This window comes from Battus philenor, unplaced genomic scaffold, assembly GCF_028537555.1.
Source record: "Battus philenor isolate CCGP_79_NKW_IND1 unplaced genomic scaffold, ilBatPhil1.0.hap1 SCAF_22, whole genome shotgun sequence".
NCBI classification, from domain to species: Eukaryota; Metazoa; Arthropoda; class Insecta; order Lepidoptera; family Papilionidae; genus Battus; species Battus philenor.
In genome coordinates this window covers 1434136-1457151 of record NW_027181685.1, presented here as the reverse complement: position 1 = coordinate 1457151, position 23016 = coordinate 1434136, and the positions used below count along the sequence as shown (strand labels likewise).

The following is a 23016-nucleotide window of genomic DNA, read 5'->3' as shown; positions in this document are numbered from 1 at the left end:
AAGTTAAATTCGCAGCGGTCAAGATCAATCGGTTGTGTGTTTGTGTGTGTGTGTGTGTGTGTGTGTGTGTGTACTTATTTAAAAACAGTGTCCGACTGTGTTAATATAAGGAATAAACTGTGCTCTTAGCAGAACTGCCTTCCGAGCATGTGGTAACGCCTGATTCCATTAAATAACATGAAGTAAATATTAAAAATACGTACCAAAAGTTTGACAACCTTTTTGGTTACACATGTTATGCACAGTCTGTATGTTGGTGCAGTAACATAGCACCGGACCACACCAAGTGAGTACTTCAGTTAATTACTTCTATTAATAATTGAAATCGGAAATGATTTGTATAACGACATTTCAAGTACATTACATGTCCATCGTAAAATTAAGTGACATTTGCATTTTAGTGTTGCGTGTTTATAGAAACACGATTCGATTGAGAGCGATTTTATTTACTATTCTATTGTTTCTGTAGATGTTAATGCTGTTAGCCCTAAGGCTTTTACAGCTTCATCGGTACTGAGTTCACGGAGCGGAAGGGTCAGTGAACTAGATTTAAAGCTAGAAACTAAAAGCTGGTGGAGCGCCTACCAGTTGCACGGGGACGCTCGCACGTTGTTAAGGCTCTTCGCGGTAGAGCTTTGATGGGGTGTGTTGCTGGAGTGTGCTTGCGGGTTGGGACGGCAGCGTGGACCACAGGCGAGCCGAAGAGGGATCCGGATCCAACCACGGTTCGCCCACGCTGTTCGCGGTTAGGGAGCGGGCCGCTTACTAAAAACGGGAGTTGTGATTTTATTTACAAAAATGATTTCTATTTATATATGCAAATGTGGGCGTCTCTCTCGCACACTATAAGAAGTGGGATTCGTATTAAGCTCATGTCTCGTCCTTAGATTGCCGTGTTCCACGCTGTCCTCAAAATTTCACTCCACACTCACTAAACAAACAACAACAGAGACTCCACGAGACGCACTCATTCCAGCAACACACCACGTCAGAACTCTACCCCGAAGAGCCTTAACAACGTGCAAGCGTTCCCGTGCAACTGGTAGGCGCCCCACCAACTTTTAATTTCTAGTTTAAATCTAGTTCACGAACCCTTCCGCTCCGTGAACTCAGTACCGATGAAGCTGTAAAAGCCTTAGGGCTAACAGCATTAACATCTTCAGAAACAATAGAATAGTAAATAAAATCACACTCAATCGAATCGTCTTTCAATAAACACGCAACACTAAAATACAAATGTCACTTAATTTTACGACGGAAATGTAATGTACTTGAAATGTCATTATATAAATCATTTCTGACTTTAAATATTAATAGAAGTAATTACCTGAAGTACTGATTGACTCAGTACCGATGAAGCTGTAAAAGATATAGGGCTAAGAGCATTAACATTTTCAGAAACAATAGAACTGGTCATATGCGCGCGGTGCTACCACAAGAGCAATTGATTCACACACGGTTAATGTATATGTCAGCTATAAAAGCAATACTAGACATCGGGAAATAGACGCAATAAAAATTACTTTTAAGTGTCGAAGTTGTCATTCCAATAGCAATTGCGAATTTGCGGAGAGCCATTTCACTTTTACTACTGCATTAAAAGTGATAATTTATGATCGATATGTTGACCTATATTGTTCTTACGTACCGCAAGTGCTATTCGCCTTATGAGGTATATAAGCAGCATATAACGTAAAAAATTATCAATTATATTCTTTGATCGTTCATCTATCTTAAATAATCAACCTTAACAAGTTCTTTTACTGTCTTCTTTCGTTCTTTACATTCTCTTGCGTACTCTTTTCATTCATTTAAAATCCTAACACACATCGCCTCTTTTCATTGGTCGCATTATTTTTGTCTTTGTTTCTTTGTCATTATTTTTATTTAGTTTAATTTTGATAATGTTAATAATTTAAAATTTTTTGGAGGCTTTCTTTATTTCCATTATGGTGACGATGGTGCCATATCTATCCTTACCTCAAGCTCCACTTCGTACTTCCATTTTTCCATCACAGTCTGGTAAATTCCCAATTACATTTAGTACAAGTGCTCGTGCAGCCGACTGCAGATGAGGAATACTTCTCCAGTGAGGATCATGAACTGGTAGACGTTGCGCTGTGAAACCTCCCAACTTAGTGAATGTCCAGGGTAGTTGCAGGCTTCAGGCAGCTCAAGAACGGTCATTATGTTAACCTTTAAAGGAGTGCCAAGCCTTAAAGTGTGCCTTTATCGACTTATTATTGATAATGATACTTGTTTTTGTTCATTAAGTGTAAGCTTTGCTCTCCTGCAATACCTTTGACCCTACAAGTATCAAAATGTCCACAATAAAGTCTATGGCGAATGTTAAAAAGCAAGACCGCCCATCGTGTCGATCTATGCCTGGTAGAGCTTCAAAGAAGATGGGCAATAGCGTCCTCTACTAGATTTTAGTTTTTTGTATCATGACATTTTAATTCAATATTGAAGCGAAGCATTTGGGTTGACATATCCAATTTATCAAGTATTTTTAGTCGACAAATTATTTAAAATGTCGAAGTGTTCTAAAACAGTGCCACCAGATCCCCGGCGTGCGATAAACGGTTTTGGGGACGGCGTAGCAATAAACTAGATAAGCTGGAAGGGAGTGAAAACGCATCGCTCAGGTGAGGGTTGAAACGAACGAGGGTAGAAGCGATTTATAGCGACTTAAAAAAAAGGAAACATTTATATTGACCGCCATCTTTGCGTGTGCTTTGGATTCAAGAGATAGTTTCCGAGAAATTTTATAACATTATTTGCTTAAATATAAAATGCTCTAGTATATAACCTATGATCATACAGAAAAATACTTATTTGATTTAAGTTTAATTGAAAATTTTGAATATTTCGGTGAATTTGAACCTAAATTGTTTCAGCTCCTTGGCGCAACCAATGTTATGTGGTGAGGAGATAGATAGAGATATTCTCTTCTGGCTTGTTCCTACGCTTCTTCATTCCCTGCTTCTCCTATTTTTTTATTTTATAAGATGATCTATACATTTTGGGTAGCACAACTCGTGGGTGAGTGAACCCGTCTATACCATAAAACACTTGTAACCGATATATATATAAAGCTTATTAATGTGTTTCCTTCATGGTCGTCTTCGAAACGACTTGCATATTCCAACGAACTTAACAAGGTTGCTTCATCTTATTAATGATCATCAAATAATTATAAGCCCTATTATTACAAGCCTGATAAAAGAACAGTCTAGAAGAAGGCAGTTCTAATTGTGATTACTTTCAAGTAATAATATGTTTATAAATATTAATCTTAAATTAATAGGAGAAGCGATTGGCTGATGGCTGAGTCTTTAGTACCAATCTATTTATGTTTTCTGAAGATGCCCCGTGGAGGAGTGAAACACACGTTGAGTAATTTGGTGGTGGCGGTTGTGTGATTCGCATTGTTTGCCGCATACGCATTTATCAGCGGGCTGGCGGGCGGTGCATTTCATTGCACGACTACCACTGCATGTGCGAAAGTGGCTAAATATTGGTCCTTTTCTTACTTAGGTTGGACTTCCGCAAGGTAACGCCTGATTCCATTAAATATTTATGTTTTCATTATTAGTTTCAATATCCCACAGACATTACTTTCCGTGCCTTTGTTTTTATATTTAATTTCTATATTTCTGATTTTTGCTGACGTTTCTGTTACAGTTTCTAAGTAAAAAAAAAGCTTTGCATTACCACTTCCTCAACCCTATTATTTTCATTTCATATTACCATCCACAGGCTTAATGCCAGCATTTGTGTAGCGGTTGCAGTATTCTCCAAGTCACCTCAACACTCTTTGTTCCGATTTACAAAAGACTCGATGAACCAAAATTTCATTTTAAAATTCCGTAACATACATGTTTGTCGTCATCATATATAATTGCGTCCAATTCTCTGTACGTACATTTAACACAAAGGAACTATACGTCACAGTGTAGAAAAACAGAGCAACCATCTCTATGTCACTGACCTCCGCTTTGATGGCTCTGTTTATACGATGTCTGTTCTATATCTCAGGTATGTCTGGATTATTTCTGACACGGGAAGTCTTTGAGAATTTGTAATGAAACTCTAATTGTATAGCTTGGAATATAACTTTGAGTTGAATTATAACTCCTTGAACTACTCTTCGTAGGCCTGTGTATTTTGTTTATATTTCATGACATGTGTATTGATTTGTAAATATACAGTTATTAAGTATATCGTAAATATGTTGCCTCGTAGGATGTGTATTGCTAGGACACAGATGTCCTTTGTAGAATTCCTTCTTGTGAAATTAAATATTTTTATTTGCGTAAATATAGTTCAAAGGTTGTTAAAATTCCAGAGGTCCAGCTTCTGTTTTATTTTTAAGTTCACGGACCCTTCCGCTACGTGAACTCAGTTCCGATGAACCTCTAAAAGCCCTCGGGCTAACAGCATCAACTTCAATCAAGAATAAGTCATCAACTTAGTTTTGATTTGATTTGGTTCCGATCTTTCTGCGATGTCGTATATACTTAATTTTTAATGTTAACCTATAAAGGTACACATAACAGAATCTTTATTTGTACGGTATCTTTGTAATTTTTGCTTGCTGTTGCTGCTCATCTTTGTCGATGTTGACCGTTCATCACACTTAACAAAAAATTTCAATATGTTGTCATACTGGATACTTTTCTCGCATTCTTTCCCTTTTCTACACACGTTATTTATGATGAATGCGCGGACGTCTTGTCTGACGTTTCGGACGATTTGGCCGATTCGGAAGAAGACATTGGAGATGAAAAAAGTTAAAGTGAAGCAGTATTGTCGGAAGATAGTGAAATATTTGCAAGGCGAATTCGACGTTGCATCTTGGAGACTGTTTTTCTTCATACCACACTAAAGAAAAAAATACTAAATACCAAGGAGAACGGAAATAAACAAATATATAAAACAAACAAATTTACATATGTATATTTTCGAAATTTCATGAAAGTAAGGAAATAGGGTTGAGAACGCATGAGAACTAGCGATGAGTTGATTAAGATTAAAACTTTACAATTCATTATTTCCCGATAATGTCAAAAACGGCCGGTGACAAGCCATGTAATCCGTATTAGCGCTGCCGGCGCCTTCTTCTCTTCCTTTCCCTTTCCCTTTATTTGGGGTCGGGTCTCCTTATCACTTTGCACCAGGCCACTCTATCCTGGGTTGTCTCTGCATCAAGTTGAAGGGTTTCCAGTTCCTTTCCAATATTAGACCACCACGTAGCTTTTGGACGCCTTCAAGCCAAGCGAATAAATTTAAACGAAACGTGCGGACGACAAAGTGTTAATAAATAAATATTTTTCGGTAGATTCGTAAGTTTTACGTTTCGCATTCGTTGAGGGGATTACCCCGTCAGCGGGGCAGATTGAAGACGCTGCGCTTTATAGGGATAATAAACCCAGATTCCGTGATTTATCCCGTCGACCGCCTTCGTCTCGAATTTGCAAAGGATTAATTAGCCTTAACCAGAATCCTTCGTCCTCTAATCTTAGATTAATTCGTATAACGTTAAATGCGAATAATAAGTTGTTAATAATTAATAATTGAAAATAAATAAGTTGTAAATATTGTAGAACTCTGGAGGGAAGGCGAAGTAAGTAAAGCTGTTTATGGAAAGGAATGAAAGATATTGTAAGTGGGTATCTATAGGTTGAAGTGTGGTGGGTATGATGGTGTATACGTGGGTCAAACTGGTCGAAGTTTTAACATTCGTTATAAGGAACATATATCCGCGTATAGGAATGATCGCCCTGAAAGATCTCATTTCTCTAAACATTTATTAGAGTCGGGACATAGTTTACATAGTTTCGCACTATAAAAGCAGTATCAAAACGTTTGGTACATGCTGAAAAGGTCGTGTTGAAAAGGAAACGTGTACGCATGTTATCAATCCGGGCCTCTTGTCTGACGGAAGAAAGGAGTTTTTTACGACCTTGTTTTTGAGGCCCTCTCGTATATCTCCTTTCTTGAGTACAAGGGAACTATTTTTTAAAAATATAGTTTTTTTTCATCGCGTTATTCGCGTTTCCACCCCCCACCCCCCTCCCGCTTTGTGTGGGGCAGAGACGCTAAAACTCACTTTTATTTATTTATTATATATTAATTTTTTTCATTGTTTTCAGATGAAAAGACTGCACGAATAGAAACCTCCTGAATATTATCAAGGTAAGAAAAATTACAACTTAAAAATTTGAAATTAACTATTATTTATCATTACTGTTAAAGGTTGGGTACTTCTGGGTTGACTTTTTAGAAAGATCTTCTGTATAAGCTGTGATGTCATAATTCTAATCTCGAATTGAAAGCGATAAGGAACGAATTGTCAACATAACTGACAAATAGGAGTTCGCTCTATTTGATTTTTTATTGCAAATACATCGCGGCTTTTAGCCAAATATTTTGAAGGATAATTTCGTTAATATATTTAATAATGTAAGCAGCTTAATGTAAGCGAACCCGGGGCGACATTATGGTATATAATAAACTATAATTCTTAACATAGTAATAGTAAATAACTTAACTCAAGGATTTCCTACTAGCTTGACCAAGTAGAAATAAGAAAAGTAAAAATATTTAAAATTAGATTAAGTTAAAAAGTAATGTAAATGTAAGAAATAAAACATAATAAGTAAACAAATAAAAATAAAGCAGCACAGAAAAGAGATGGATGAATAAATGTCAAAAAGCATAAAGGATAAGAACGCAAATAATAAAATATGTGAAAAAAAGATTGTTTAGCAAAATTAATCCACGTGTACCTAAGATAGGGGGATATAGTAAAGGCCCCTAAAAACGTAGTCCATAAAAAGGTGCCACTTAAAATGTTTATGTTACACACACACATACAGAGAAAGAGAGGGGGGGGACAGAGACGCAAACACATGCACACACACAGAGAGAGAGAGAGTTAGTGGGGGGAGACAGAGACTTGCGCACGTATACACACGCACATATATATACATATATATATATATATATATATATTAAAATTATTGTTAACACACGTAATTTTACGATACGTGTAGTTTATAAAATAAGTACACTATAATTTTATATTCAGATTTCGTTTCTGATATATATTACTATTTTATTTTTAAATTTTCATCTGGATCCGAATGCAGGCCACCAGTTTTACACCCATGGTGTAAGATCTCTGTGGGCTAATGGTATAAAAGTCAATTAAAATGCTTTTTAATATAATATGCCATTAAAACTCCATTACATTGTTTTTTAATAACGAACGCACAGACAGCATTTTATCTATATAGATAACGCTTTAACCTTATAAATAACACAGGCTGCCAAAAAGGATCTCTTTTATTGCCAGTATTAACCCTGTATGTTTCAAAATGCTAACATAAGTCGTTTGTAACGATGTACGGCTCTGTTATTGAATTTATTGTAAAGCCGTGAACATATCTCGGCTATGTTACGTATCGATTTCTTTTATTCTTCTATTCAGCCGATGTATGCCCACTGCAAGGGATAGGTCTTTCTGAAATATCGCCACGTATCCACCGACTTCTCAAAGTCCTAACTAAGAAAAGGACCAATATTTAGCCACTTCCGCACATGCAGTGGTAGTCGTGCAACAAAGTGCACCGCCCGCCAGCCCGCTGATAAATGCGTACCTTTCCATACCGCGTCTACCTTCGTCGTCGTAACTCCAAAACCTGTGACCCACAAGGTCATCGGTTGCATGAGCCATGTTCATATGACAAAGGCTTATTCCCTTGCCTCATTTCCATTTGTTAAATTTTATTAAAAAAACAATTATGTGTTCTGAAGACCACAGACTGGTAAATTCAGCTTGCTATATCCACCAACAAGATGGACAGATCTAAGGCTGGCGGAAGATACAGGATCCAGGCCAATTCCATCTGGTCCTATCGGAAATATATAGAGGTCTATATATAGCTGTAAGCGTATAAAGGATGTAATGATATTTGCCATCACAGTGTGATATGGTACGATGAATGCTGCCCATCCTCTGGAAACTTGTATATGATCAGTGGCAAACATATATAATTCGAAAATTGTGAATTATTTAAGGTTGTATTCCGTGAATCGAATCCGCTATTAATCTCAAGTCACAGTTCTCTGTTTACAAGCATTTCGTTCCCAAGTATTATGTATATAGAATTTTATATTGCTTTTTACTTGATCGAACTATTTAAATTATTGCATAATTTATTATTGCCAGTGATTTATTATTATTTGTTGGTACTGGTCGTCTGTTATACTTGTAAAACGATATTCCGTTCCGAGTATGGCGAAGGGCCGGTCTCGCGCCGGCGCGAAATGTCTGCTAACCAACTTTCATAAGTCAGTACAGTGCCGGCATCGCACGAAGTAACATACTAACGCATCTGCACTGCTCTTAACCCTTAAATGCATGACTTTTATTTATACTTTTAAAAAAAATATTCATCTTGCAGATAAGTACACTAAAATGCAGGGCAAAAAAAAATGAAATGTATATAATATTTTTTAAACTTACGTTTTTAAAAAAACCTAATGTTGCATATTTACAACACTATGCTTTTTCTCTCTCATTTTACGTTTAAGTGGTATGTTGCAATTTTACATCATTATGCATTTAAGGGTTAAATATTCTAATTTCTTATAATTTGTTTATATTGCGCCTGTAATATGAGTACTAGGGTCTGTCGATTGCCAAAAAATGCAAGACTCGGCACTGATAGAGAGAATTCCTTTCGCAGTGCCGATCTCGCGCAGGTGCGAGATGTTATGAATTTCTTATTTTATACTTTAATTAACTTATATATACAAATAGTGATTAATTAATAACATATGAATTTCTTTTAAACGAATACAGAACAAAAAGAACATGACAGTAAAGCTGTTAAAAACATTCATTTATTTTTGAGTTTTATGGTCACAATACTAGTAATAATGGTGACAATTTGGAAAAACTATTAATTGCCGGCAAATTTGATGTAAAACCTTGCGATGGTACGATCATGTTCGATTCACGCCCGATACATTACCTGAAGCGATAAACACCGCATAAAACTTTCCAAAAAGGGTCACGCTCCCCAGTTGTGAGTGATACAGCCTAATAAGGTTCTATAAAACTTTTTACTAAATGTAAAATAGGAAACATTCAAACCAACAATTAATTCGGAACTCCAACAGACTGCGATACAAGACTCTGTGGTTCCGTATAAAAGGGCAGTTAGTTTAATGCGTTTAATGGGTGGAAGGAAAGAGTTCAATTCCAAGGGCAATTTTAGCGAGAGAACAGCTCCTATAAAAACTTTAGGCGTCGATCCAGTTTCTTTTATACTCCACGAGATCTTTACGTAACGTAATACGGAAAAATTTTAACGAATAAACGTAGTTTTTTTTATTTAATGGAATCAGGCGTTACCTTGCGGAAGTCCATCCTAAGTAAGAAAAGGACCAATATTTAGCCACTTCTGCACATGCAGACAAGACAGAGACTCTGTGTTTGGCACTAATCGGTGTAACATAACTCCTGAAGATGCCCCGTGGAGGGATGAAACACGTGTTGAGTGATTTAACGGTGGCAGTTGTGTAATTCGCATTGTTTGCTGCATACGCATTTGTCAGCGGGCTGGCGGGCGGTGCACTTTGTTGCACGACTACCACTGCATGCGCGGAAGTGGCTAAATATTGGTCCTTTTCTTAAATAAACGTAGATTTCATTCATTTTTATATACACGAATAAATATGTTAACTGTCTATAGGTGTAATAATAAATTACGTAACGATAATGTTAAGTACTATGGGTTCTGACTCGAAATGAAACACCGCTGGTTCACAAGGAGTTCTTTATTCACAAATAAGATGGTCACCCTACATTAACATAAAGTATACTTTCGCTTGGTCCAAACTACGCTTCTAAATCGCTCATAAAATCACTGTCCAAATAACTTACCAAATAGTCACCTTATATCATTGATTGTAGATCTTAATCTTCTACAACAAAAAACAACACTGAACTGTCGACATGGTGAGTACACCTATTTAGGTCGACAATTCAGTAGTAGCGTAGTATAAATATACAGTAGTAGCGTAGTATAAATATACAGTAGTAGCGTAGTATAAATATACATTAGTAGGCGTAGTATAAATATACTACGGATATGGTTCTAGTAATTTCGAGATAGTACTCGGTTAGAATATCCGAGAACGGTGCACAAAAATCGATAAATAACTTCAATGTCATGCGTGTTTATGACATTTCTTGATCCTAGGGTTCTGTGTTTATTGTTCAGAGGGTTCCGTAACTCGTGCTTTGTAACAATAATATAGTAATATAAAGCGTTTTTAAAATTCGAATATATTCAATTTAATTTATTACAGATTTACTTTACAAAATACAACATGCAACTACAACATGCATTATATGTTATTATTTTTTTTTTTTTGAAAAAAGAACACCAGGTCAACAATACATATTTATATCTATATACCTTAATCTAAAGCATTTTAAAATTCATTATTGTCTGTCCGCGAAGGACACTGTTGCCCATCCTCTGGAAACTTATTTGTTGTTGTACAGTGTGAATTATAAGATTTTATCCTGGAAATCAAATCCACGAAATAAATTCGCAAGCATCCAAAAAAAAAAAGAGACATTATTAATAAATTAAATAATAAGTGTCTAACCAATAACAAAAATAATTTTTCGACACAATATAAATCATTTAGAAGAAATATATAAAATCTCCTTTCACAAATAGCCTCTTCAACTAGCTTTTACATCGAAAGAGCACTTATATACCTATTGATACTGTTGAATTTGCCGAAAGGGTTTCAACAGACAACGCAATTCAAAAGTAAATCCTTTCTAACCCAATTATAACGGGCAATTCGATTTTTCTCGAAAGCTTGGGTCCAAGTTCCTTTGTACTGTGGAACACGTTGGCGACTGTACCGAATATACACGTTTTATTTGATACCTTGGTATTTTATTTATCGTGATGAAATTGCTAAAGTTATTTTAATACAATATATTGCAACAGATTCAAAACATAGAATGTTATTTGCTACATATTAAGGTGACCGGAAAGTAATGTCGTTTCTGTCGACATATTTTACAGAAAAATTATTAAAAATAAAAACTTGTTAAAACGTAGTCTGTGAATTTAACTTAAGAAAGCGACATTACTTTTCGGTCCCCCTATTATATATATATATATATATATATATATATATATATATATATACACATATATATATATATATATATATATATAATTATTTAAGAGATGCTAGACAATATATTCTATTTTAGAGGAGAAAGATTTTCCGTAAGACCGAAAGACATTCCGTAACTTGTCACACACACACACACATATATATGCATATATTGGCCAATACCTACTGGTAGTACTAGATCTGCAGCGAAAAATTAACAATAATTCGTTTAACAATACTTACCCGAGGTCCGAAAAATTCTCGAATGGCAGCAACGAGCCGATAGTCGGGGCCTGGGACCCCAGGATATAGTTACTGTCACAAAAAATCGCTGGACGCGGGCAACGTATGATCGGTCGTAGTGGCGACCTTCAGTGGATGTCTATACATTGCAATGGATTCAAAAGAAAAAGAATCCGAATTTCGAAAATGCTTTTTTGAACAATATTACTTTATTAATTATTTCTAAAACCATTAATTCTAGGACATGTACCATATATTAATTTAAAGAAGAATAAAAATAAAATTTAAGGCACTCTGTGTTTGGCACTAATCGGTGTAACATAACTCCTGAAGATGCCCCGTGGAGGGGTGAAACACGTGTTGAGTGATTTAACGGTGGCAGTTGTGTAATTCGCATTGTTTGCCGCATGCGCATTTTTCAGCGGGCTGGCGGGCGGTGCACTTTGTTGCACGACTACCACTGCTTAGGATGGACTTCCGCAAAATAACGCCTGATTCCATTAAATAAATTGATTGGTAGCAAATGAGCTATACATTTAACCCTTCAAAGCTTTTACATCTGTAACTAATCATCCTGTATATTGATACATTGAATTGTTTTTTTAACAATGTATGTAATGCAATGCAATCTTAGCCTTCTGATATTTAATAAGAAAAAAAGTAACTTTTAAACACAAGTACTCGTGTAACAGACTATTAAAGCTACAGTTGTAGCCACTAAAAGATGTAAAGGTTGTTTTACACTGGCGCATATCGAATAAAATGGTCTAATATACGTAGCTACATCGACCGGGTCTGTCGTTACCCTAAACATTCACGTTTATTGATAACAGAGATTGGATGTAAAAACCTAAATCCGGCTTCGTCCTATTTGACTGGATTTGTTTCGTGCTATTCTTTATCTTCTTATATCTTAACTACTTTATTATAAACCATAAGAAATAATTATGTTAATAAAATCAAACGCAGTAATCTCCTCGATTCAGAATGTCGATGGAAGTAAGCAGTTGAATAGTAGTCAATTTTAAAATTAAGTCCAAACTCTCCTGTATATGCTACTAGAAAATTCTTTGGTAAAGCAAGGCAGATCATTATGCTATCTTGGACAGAAGATGGTAGAGAAAATTTACGGAAAAAGTTTAAAAACTTTCTCTATATTAGGCACGTGTCTCGGTCTAAGGACGTGGTGTCGTAAGAACAATCTTGAATGTATATACATCGTGTCGTTGTCGAGTCTTCCTTATTAATGTCGATTCTACCGCGCGGTGACCCTTTTATACGTTTACGAACAACTAGCGCCATCTGTCGACGCCAACCAAAATTACACAGTTCCAAAATATATTTTTATTGTGCACAACAATTACAGCAATTTAACTTAACAAAGAGATAACTCTTTCATACTTCATATTTTCTATCATTCATCGTACAGCATTCAAAAATATTACTTTTACGCATCGCCTTCCATCCCTCGCCACACTTCATGCTACACGGTTTTGTTTTGCGTAATTACATCACCCACCACTCTGCAACAAAACCGCTGGAAAGTGTAGCGACTCATCTCTTCCAAAAGGGAAGCAATGTTGCCGCAAACAATGCTGTCACACAAGCCATTCTAAGCCCTCCATATAGGGGACAGCAAGTAATTGCGTACACCATAGGCTGGTACATCACCAGACTAGTGTCCAACTCCACTCTGTGCAGTACACGAAAAGCTGTGTTGGCGTCCGGGAAGAACTTCCTCGTTATTGAAGCCGTCTCGCCTTGATCCCTCCTATTCCATTCGCCAAGCTTTATCTGTCGCTTGACGATTGAAACACTCCTCATATTCTCGTCTTTTTTTGAATATCTATGGCCTCGTCTTTGGGCAGCTGTTCGGTCCTCTGATTGCCCTCCAAACCAGCGAAGTAAAGAGTATTTAATCGAATCAGACGTTACCTCGCGGAAGTCCATCCTAAGTACTTACTACTACTCTGTGTTTGGCACTAATCGGTGTGACATGGCTCTTGAAGATACCCCGTGTAGGGGGGAAACACGCGTTGAGTAATTTGGCGGTGGCGGTTGTGTGATTCGCATTGTTTGCCGCATACGCATTATCAGCGAACTGGCGGGCGGTGCACTTTATAGCACGACTACCACTGTATGTGCGAAAGTGGCTAAATATTGGACCTTTTCTTACTTAAGCAAAGAGTATTAATATATAATTAATACAATACATACTTCATTATAGTCCATGAAGATACCAAATACATTTGTAATATCGGTTATTGTCCATTGAGACGGATCAGATAGCCTGTTAATATTAATTGAATACACTGTGTATAAATTTAATCAACATAATTTCACGTTGATTTGCATTAAACTAAGGTAGTTTATTGCTTGATAACAGTTACTTTCGATACGAAATAGTTCATTCTGATCAACAATAAAGGAAAACATATATTTATTTTATATATCATATATTTAAAATTCTCTGGCTTCTGCTAGAATTAGCGACTATTCTTTTCAGCCAACTTACACCCATTGCAAGACATAGAGCTCTCCTCATGGCCCGCTTGCAGCGACTTTCCTCGACTTCAACTATGTAGTATATTCACCTAGTGGATGACAGAGGGAAGGTGATAGTAGAAAGGTGTATATCCCTGTCCCGAAAGAAAGCAAGACTCCTTAAAGCTGCTTCCTTCTGTATGAAATCTCTAAAACTGACTAGGAGAGTTAAACTCAAAATATTCCGGTCCAATGTGAAAACCGTGTTGCTATATTGATGCGAGACGTGGAAGATCACCAAATATATATCGCGTCGGCTCCAAGTCTTCGTTAACAACTGTCTTCGACGTATTTTCAGTGTATATTGGCCTGAGAAAGTCTCCAACGTAGATCTATGGAAACGCTGCAGTGAGATGCTAATCGGCCAGCAGATCAAACATACTCCTTGATGGAATCAATGAAGCTCTTTCCATACTTTCCTAACCTTTGCTTTCCTTAGGGCTGTAGCATTTGAGAGTCCAGTTATGTGTATAACTTGATCAGACCAGGTATTTGCCAACGTGGTATTTCACCGTCAACTTTCAATGTGACCATTAATTTATCAAAATGTGGTCAAAATAATACAGTATATCAAAAATGTTAAATGGATACATATATGAATAAATGGGACATTACAAAAGCCATTTTGTAATACCACATGTGGGCGAAAGTGTGAACTGTATAATGAATTAAGTGAATAAAAATGATGATAGTAATTTAATTATAATTGAACAAAAGTAGTTAAAACAGTAGACTGACGACCACGTAATTCAAAACTGCGAAAAACAAATTATCAATATAAACATATAAATAGGTTTTATAGGTCCCCAGAAGCGGCTTAACCTATAGTGCAGGGTGTGCAATGCACACAGACGCCACTGTCTCAGGGGACGCCGCGGCGCTCTAAGAGACAGCTAAGAACATTGTCTTGAACCATCACGGTACAACAATGATATGACAGAAGCGGCCAGCCAGCGCGGTGGTGGCATTTATCAAACGCGAGAGCCCTATGGGCAGCTTCTTCTTCTAACATTTTGTTCAAACTCGAAATACACCTTATTTCACGTATCGCTTCCGCTTAGTTTCACAACAGAGATGTACTACAGGCATAAAAACAATGAGTGTTATCCTGCCGTCATAAGAAGAAAGGCCGTAACTAACGCCATACGCAATAGAGAAAAATAAAAGAAAATAAAAGCCAATAAAAACGTGAAAACAAAAATCAAAATTAATGTAAAACAAATCAATATGTAATATTCCTATTAAGAAATAAAATAATAAAAATGTAAGAGTAATAATAATAATAGAATATAAGTTGAAATTGTGATATAATAGAATATAAGAAAATGAAACAAGTAATGAGGAATGAATGAAAGGATACAGAGCGAAAGAGAAAGACAGTAGAATTGTGGAAAGAAAGTAACCGCAGACAATGTGACGCGAGAAAGAAGAGAAAGCAAGTAAAAAAAATGTATGTGAAAAAATTAAATAAATGTAAATAAAAAGTCACTGTCCCACACCAGATAGGGGGTACGAGAGGCTCCCAATAGGGGGGGCCAAAAAAAAAACTAATACCATACTGTAAGCTATACCTACTTATAAAATAGCTTGTTGGAATATGAAAAAACTTTCTTGTTACGACGGCAAAGTTAATAGTTATAGCCGGAAGGGGGGGTCAGGGCTAGGGGGCGCCAGGGTTTCATTGCACACGGGCGTTACACCGTTCCTGTATGTCCCAGACAGTCTCCAACTCCTTGTAATCTCAATCGATAAGCGTCCATAACGAGACATATGCTTAGACAAAGATAACCACTATGTTCTTATCAAATTATTTCGTGGAACGTGTACATATATGTCTATATTCAGTCAAACGTTTAATAATACAAACTATATATTTTATAATCATATTTTAAATACAGATTATATATTACAAAGCGACTTATCAATTGAAAGCACTGTTCATCTGGAATAATCAAATCGGAGAATTCTACGAAATAAATCTTGAACGCAGATCGACGAACTCGATAATTTTCTTAAGAACCATTAAATTTACGCACTGAGCCGAGAGAGCTCGAAAAAGATTATAGATGCTTCACGCGTCAATGAAAAACATTAGGTTTATTATAATAATTACTGTTTATAATTACGTCATGTAAAAATCAATAAACGGGAAAAACAGACATCGATTCTGAAGTAATATTTATATCTATACATATATCGACACTAATGTGAAGACTACTAGCGTGGGATAGGAGAACAGTAGGCTCTAGATGCTGACCGCTTCCAACCGGAGGCCTATGTATATTAATGAAAAACTTTTTTTTTGTTTAATAAGAATTACAGAGACAATTAAAGGCATTAGAAGACATTAATGTTGACCGCTTCCAACCGGAGGCCTATGTGTATTAGTGAAAAACTTTTTTTTTGTTTAATAAGAATTACAGAGACAATTAAAGGCGTTAGAAGACGGTTAACGTTAATACGTTGACCGCTTCCAATTGGAGGCCTATGTATATTAGTGAATTTTTTTTAATAAGAATTACAGAGACAATTAAAGGCGTTAGTATACATTAATGTTGACCGCTTCCAATCGGAGGCCTATGTTTATTAGTGAAAAACTTTTTTTAAAATAAAAATTACAGAGACAATTAAAGGCGTTAGAAGACATTAATGTTGACCGCTTCCAACCGAAGGCCTATGTATATTAGTGACAAACTTTTTTTAAAATAAGAATTACAGAGACAATTAAAGGCGTTAGAAGACGTTAATGTTAATCTTTTCCAACCGGAGGCCTATGTATATTATTGAAAAACTTTTTTTTTAATAAGAATTTTGGAGACAAAGGCGTTAGAAGACATTAATGTTGACCGCTTCCAACCTGAGGCCTATGTATATTAGTGACAAACTTTTTTTTAAATAAGAATTACAGAGACAATTAAAGGCGGTAGAAGACATTAATGTTGACCGCTTCCAACCGGAGGCCTATGTACATATATTTTTTCTTTATTAATTCTAATTTATATCGCTAGTGTTTTATTTTACAATATTTATTTTCCGCTTAAACTAAACGCAGACAGTTGGGAGAGGGTTGCCGCTATTTGATACGGATCTTTCTTCTCCCAGCTGCGAGGCACGACAGCGTTTTATAATTTTTTACAATTTTTTTTACACAAATTTTTCTTATGGGTAAATACAGCATAAATTTATACATATTAACAATACAATTTCGAATACTCAATTATATATTAGTTGCTACATTATTTTATTTCAAGTCTCTGCTCAAGCGCTACAGATCGTTAAATGCTTTGAGATTTAGGACAATGTGCCGGGCCAACTCGTCAAAAGATTCTGCTGTAGATTTTTCTTTGAGAAGGTCCGGTGAGTTGAACGGAGGTATATTAAGGTTTTCACATAAGGTCACGTGGTTACGTCTTTTGGATGCGAATTGGCTTCCAACCGGAGGCCTATGTACATATATTTTTTCTTTATTAATTCTAATTTATATCGCTAGTGTTTTATTTTACAATATTTATTTTCCGCTTAAACTAAACGCAGACAGTTGGGAGAGGGTTGCCGCTATTTGATACGGATCTTTCTTCTCCCAGCTGCGAGGCACGACAGCGTTTTATAATTTTTTACAATTTTTCTTACACAAATTTTTCTTATGGGTAAATACAGCATAAATTTATACATATTAACAATACAATTTCGAATACTCAATTATATATTAGTTGCTACATTATTTTATTTCAATTCGCTGCCCAAGCGCTACAGACCGTTAAATGCTTTGAGATTTAGGACAATGTGCCGGGCCAACTCGTCAAAAGATTCTGCTGTAGATTTTTCTTTGAGAAGGTCCGGTAAGTTGAACGGAGGTATATTAAGGTTTTCACATAATGTCACGTGGTTACGTCTTTTGGATGCGAATTGGCTTCCAACCGGAGGCCTATGTATATTAGTTAAAAACTTTTTTTTAAATAAGGATCTATATTTTACAGACATTAGCCTTTGTTAGAATATAAATAAATATCGTTGTAATACATTTGAGTATGAACTTCTTGAATTACAGTTTTTTTTTTACAGTTCTTTTTAATATCTCCATTCATTTCTGTTTCTCTTTACATTATCTTGTATCCTTTTCTTACCTTCCCTTTCGTGTATCGCCACAATTTCATCGCTTTCTCTACATTTACGTTTTTTTTTATTTTATCGCCCCCGTTTTTGCGGAACTTTGTGTTTATGTGGGAACAGGTATTTTATTTTATTTTCATTTTTATTCTCTTCTTCCATCACTCACAATATCTATCTTTCTGTCTCTTTTGTTCTATAATTCATTCTATTTCTCGCTTCCGCTCTTTAAACCTCTACATGTACGTTACCTCTTATTTGTTCACATATCAATTGCGTGTTTTATTCCATGTACACGCATAACTTACGATACTGGGGCAGCATTGTTACGGGTGTCCCGGGGATAGATCGCGGGTCAGGGGTTAGGGGTCGAGTAGATTGCGGTGTGCACGCCGAGGCTGATAAAGGTAGCTTTGTGCGCTATCGTCCGCCGGCATGCGAGACCGTAAACAGGCCGACGTCGACGCTTCATATCTTTCCCCGGCAACGCTTTAAGCGGTTTAGCTCGCTGTCCAGGTTTACACCGGATGCATTGAAATGTTTCCTTAATGGTTTACTAAGCGCTTTTCTCGCTTGAAATTATAAGTAAACGTCGAAGTAAACGGTTTTTTGATACCCATATTGTGGTGGTTGTGGAAAAATATGTACCTAGTCCGCCATATTGGAACGGCGTCCATCTTGAATTTTAAATTTTGACATAATCATCGTGTTTTACTAGTGTAGCCCTTTCATTTGATACCCATATTGAGTAGGTTAAGGAAAAATATGTAATCCGCCATTTTGTATCGGCGGCCATCTTAGATTTATAATGTTATTGATTTTATTATATTGTATTGTCATCTAAATTAAATGTGTGTACCAAATTACAGATCAATCTGACAACGGGAAGGTGCTTAAATTTCAATTTCTAATTTTGACCGAAATAAACAAATTCCGTACGGGTCGAACTAAATAAAACCGTTTAAAAATTAGTCCTGTTTACATAAGATAAAATAGATTTCTACCAAATAACATAACGCGGCCGTCTTCAAAATATGATGTTTTATAAACAACATTCCACTTTTATATATAATTGTCAGAAAAAACTTATTCAATAAAGAAATATTTAAACAAGAATCCTTGGCAACGATGTCGCTTGATTATTTTGATTTCATTTAGGCTATATCTGATAAAGTGTTTATGTGTAAATCTGTGTTTTTAAACTGTTAAAAGGTATCGTTGTGGAGTTCAGAAACTCAACAGTTGCTCTTTTAAATGAAGTTTAACTATTTTTCATGTGTACATAACAAAATATAATGTATATGGGTCGACAGACCAAGTTCAACATATATCAATCAACAACCTTTAAAATACTCATAAAATTTACTTAATAACACTTTTAATTTTAGATTTAAAACTGAGAAACGTAAGGTTTTAAATATCTTGTAAAAGCCTACCAAGCTATTATGGTATATCACCTTAAAGGGGATATTCAACATGCCATACTTCTGGGGGAAAAGAAGTTTAATGGGATTACTACTCACTAAAAGTCGCGTGATGGTCGTTCTCTGCGCTTTCTTTGGATAAAGACATACAGTCCCTCGTTATGCGTCAAATGGTGTTCAAGACCACATCGATTCATTGTCTATGATACCCTGAAACTAGTAGGAGTTTAGGGTATATATCCTAAATACCGATTCCGAAGGCTTTGTTTACGGTAGAGGAACACTAGAATCCGTAGTGCCTTCACTAAGTCCCTTTGCTGATGTCGTCTCCGAGTGGAATCTGTCGTCTGCCGATCTGTTTCGGCAGTCTCATTCTAAACAGTGACGGTCTTAGAGACCAAATATCGTGATCGTGACTATATATATTAAGAAATCAGTAGAGGAATTTTAAAGGTGAGGCTTTTATTACGTAGGTAGACAACTTCCTTGCTATCCTTTTAAAGAGAAATTGCCGTCACAATATTCCAAGGATAAATAAAGAAAATTTGATAGCAATAGAATGATTTTTCCATTAGTGACGTCATATTGCTAGTAAAGCACAAAAACCTCATCCCGTTTACCATTAATCGTGTCTTCCCACGCTTATAAAATACAATAACAGTACATCCCACGTAAAAAGAAACATTACTAACAAACTTTGATGTCCCTTCATCTCGGTTCGTGTGTATTAAGAGAAATATAGTATCTCAAATATTCAAGTTACATTGAACGCGGTGTTTGATATTAAAAAACAATGGTCATATTAAAAACGCAATGTTGCTGAAATGAGTTGAAATAATTTAATTTTAATGTTTCTTAATATATCAATATTAATATTTACAGTTTGTTTTTAAATTATTTTTTATATGGCCAGATTTTTGAGGCCTCTGTTTCCTGAACCCCTATCATGGGCGGACAGGGTTTTATTTACATTATAATTTTTCAAATTAATAATTAATTTCCGCACCGATCTATCATCCTTTTAAATGTCTGTAATTCTTTTCTCTAATTTCATTTGCAATATCTCTCTTTTCTTTTCATATTTTACTTTCATTTCCTTCGGTTCCCTCCAGAGTCCATAACGTTATTTTTATCATTCGTTTAATAATTTATTTATTCTTAATTCATATATATTTTGTTAATATATATGTCGCACTTAATTTACATTTCTAATATCAAAACTATTTTGTGACTCGTTTTTATTATTTTGTTTTTCCTGTTACTTTTTTGTAGAGTATTTAATGGAAGCTGGCGTTACCTTGCGGAAGTCCATCCTAAGTAAGTGAAGGATCAATATTTAGCCACTTCTGCACATGCAGTGGTAGTCGTGCAACAAAGTGCACCGCCCGCAACCGCCACCGTTAAACCACTCAACACGTGTTTCACCCCTCCACGGGGCATCCTCAGGTGTTATGTTACACCGATTAGTGCTAAACACAGAGACTGTGGCAGTTGTGTAATTCGCATTGTTTGCCGCATACGAATTTATCAGCGGGCTGGCGGACGGTGCACTTTGTTGCATGACTACCACTACATGTGCGGAAGTGGCTAAATATTGGTCTTTTACTTACTTTTTGACGAGCTCCAAAAAATTCTGGTGACACTCCTATTTACTCACCAGTGGTGAGATGGTTTCCTTCTCTATTCTCTCTGCTATCTGTGACTGGTATTCTGTGTTTAAGGTTTACACTGTAATCGCAATACCTAACTTTAGATGGACTGCAAAAAAACTATGTTCATCAAAACATATATGTTCATTTCGACTAGTCAATTGCAATAAACAATATCTAGATAAATATATTTTTTAAGTTCTGATACTTGACATCTATTCTCTTATATTGTCTTTTGTATATCAAAAGAATTATTGGCCGAGACTAAAATTAAAATTAACCCAACGGTATTTATCACCGGGCCGCAAGTTTGTCACCCCTGTCGTAAGATATAAAATCTATGCACGACATTCACGACAAGCATTGGAAAAACGACACAAGGACGAGGAGGAAAAGCGGTTTTTATTATAAGGATCTATTTTCCACAGACATTAGCGTCTATGCCTTTACGTTTTATATTTTTTTGGTCACGATTTTGCATGTTATAGTGTTAACTAAGTCTCTTGATTTATTTTAACGACGCCTTAACAATGTGCAGTTTTTAACATTACGTTTCGTGCGACAACTTCCTCATCCCTACTCCATATTGGCATCATCAGGTTGTGCGCCAGTATCTGTGTTGCCGTTTTCACATCGATGTATCTTGCGATTGCATCTAAACCTTTTAAGTGCCATGAGGACCTCCGGCTACCTCACGATACCCAACAATAGGTGCCGTGAGGGCCGCCGGCTACCTCACAATTTTTCATCTGTACATCTAAGGAATATTATTTTTTTTCCTCCCTCCGGTAATTATTAGCTTCATTAGGCACCTAGCAACTGGATCACGAGATGGTATACGATTTGCAGCATGTTTTAGAAGCGGTTACCATGGGTGCCAATGAGACCGCGGGCGGCCTCACTTTTTATATAAAATTTACATTAGAATATGAATATAGAAACCTTTCTTTGTATTGAATTCACAATTTATTCATATTTCAAAGCTGGCTTTAAAAACCTATTGTGTTTTCTGTGTTACAAAAACGTGACCCGCCGGCGACCTCATGGCACACCGAGTACTCTGTTGCCTTTAAGTGCCTTGAAGGTCGCCGGCGGTCTCAGTATATAATGATATACATAATGTGTTATATTCATTCATAGAATGTAAAGATCCCAAATTTTCACATAAGGAAAGCCTACACTTGATATTTCCATTTGGCACCTGGGGAAGTCATGGCCAAAACAGCTTGGCAGTTTGGTTAAGCCTGTCCTGTGCCATGATATTGCTACCACCGCACCGACACTGTTATACAGCCCGAGGGTGTCTGTTTTTCGACAGACAAAGATGACTGCTTCGCTCTTTAGCGAACCTATCACTCTATCGAAGCCTTGTCTAATTAGAACTTGTTTATTGTTAGGTATAGGGTGTTCCTCAGTTTCGGAATGTCCTACCAAAGTAAGGACGCCTATGCAAAGAGTGCACCACCTCCTTGGACAAAAATATGCCTTGAGGAAGCGATTGATAAAATTTCGCCTCGCTTTTACCGAGTTTCCGACTTCTGTGTACAACAAGGTTTAGTCAAAACTATGTTACGTTATGTTGACAACTAAAATATGTCATAGCATATATAGACCGATACAACGCTAATATTGTTAAGTGGTTGCTGCCGTCCACTTTATCGACTGCCTCGTCGGAATAGTGATGCTCGAACATCTAAATAAGTACATCGTTCATTGGCTTGCATGCGGGTGGGATATATATATATTTTATGTTTATTATAACATATTGTGCTTCTATATCTGAAACATTGCTTTTGATGACGACGATAGATCTTTACGCGTCG

General features: G+C 36.2%; 1 protein-coding gene across 2 annotated transcripts in view; it reads left to right on the top strand.

Moving 5' to 3' along the window:
* kek5 (kekkon 5) overlaps positions 1-23016 on the top strand; it is a 151973-nt gene that overhangs the window by 96673 nt on the left and 32284 nt on the right. For both annotated transcript variants that reach the window (XM_068767021.1, XM_068767022.1), the window contains exon 2: positions 6159-6201. The gene's annotated coding sequence lies outside the window, so the exon portion shown is untranslated. The remainder of the gene's footprint in view (positions 1-6158; positions 6202-23016) is intronic.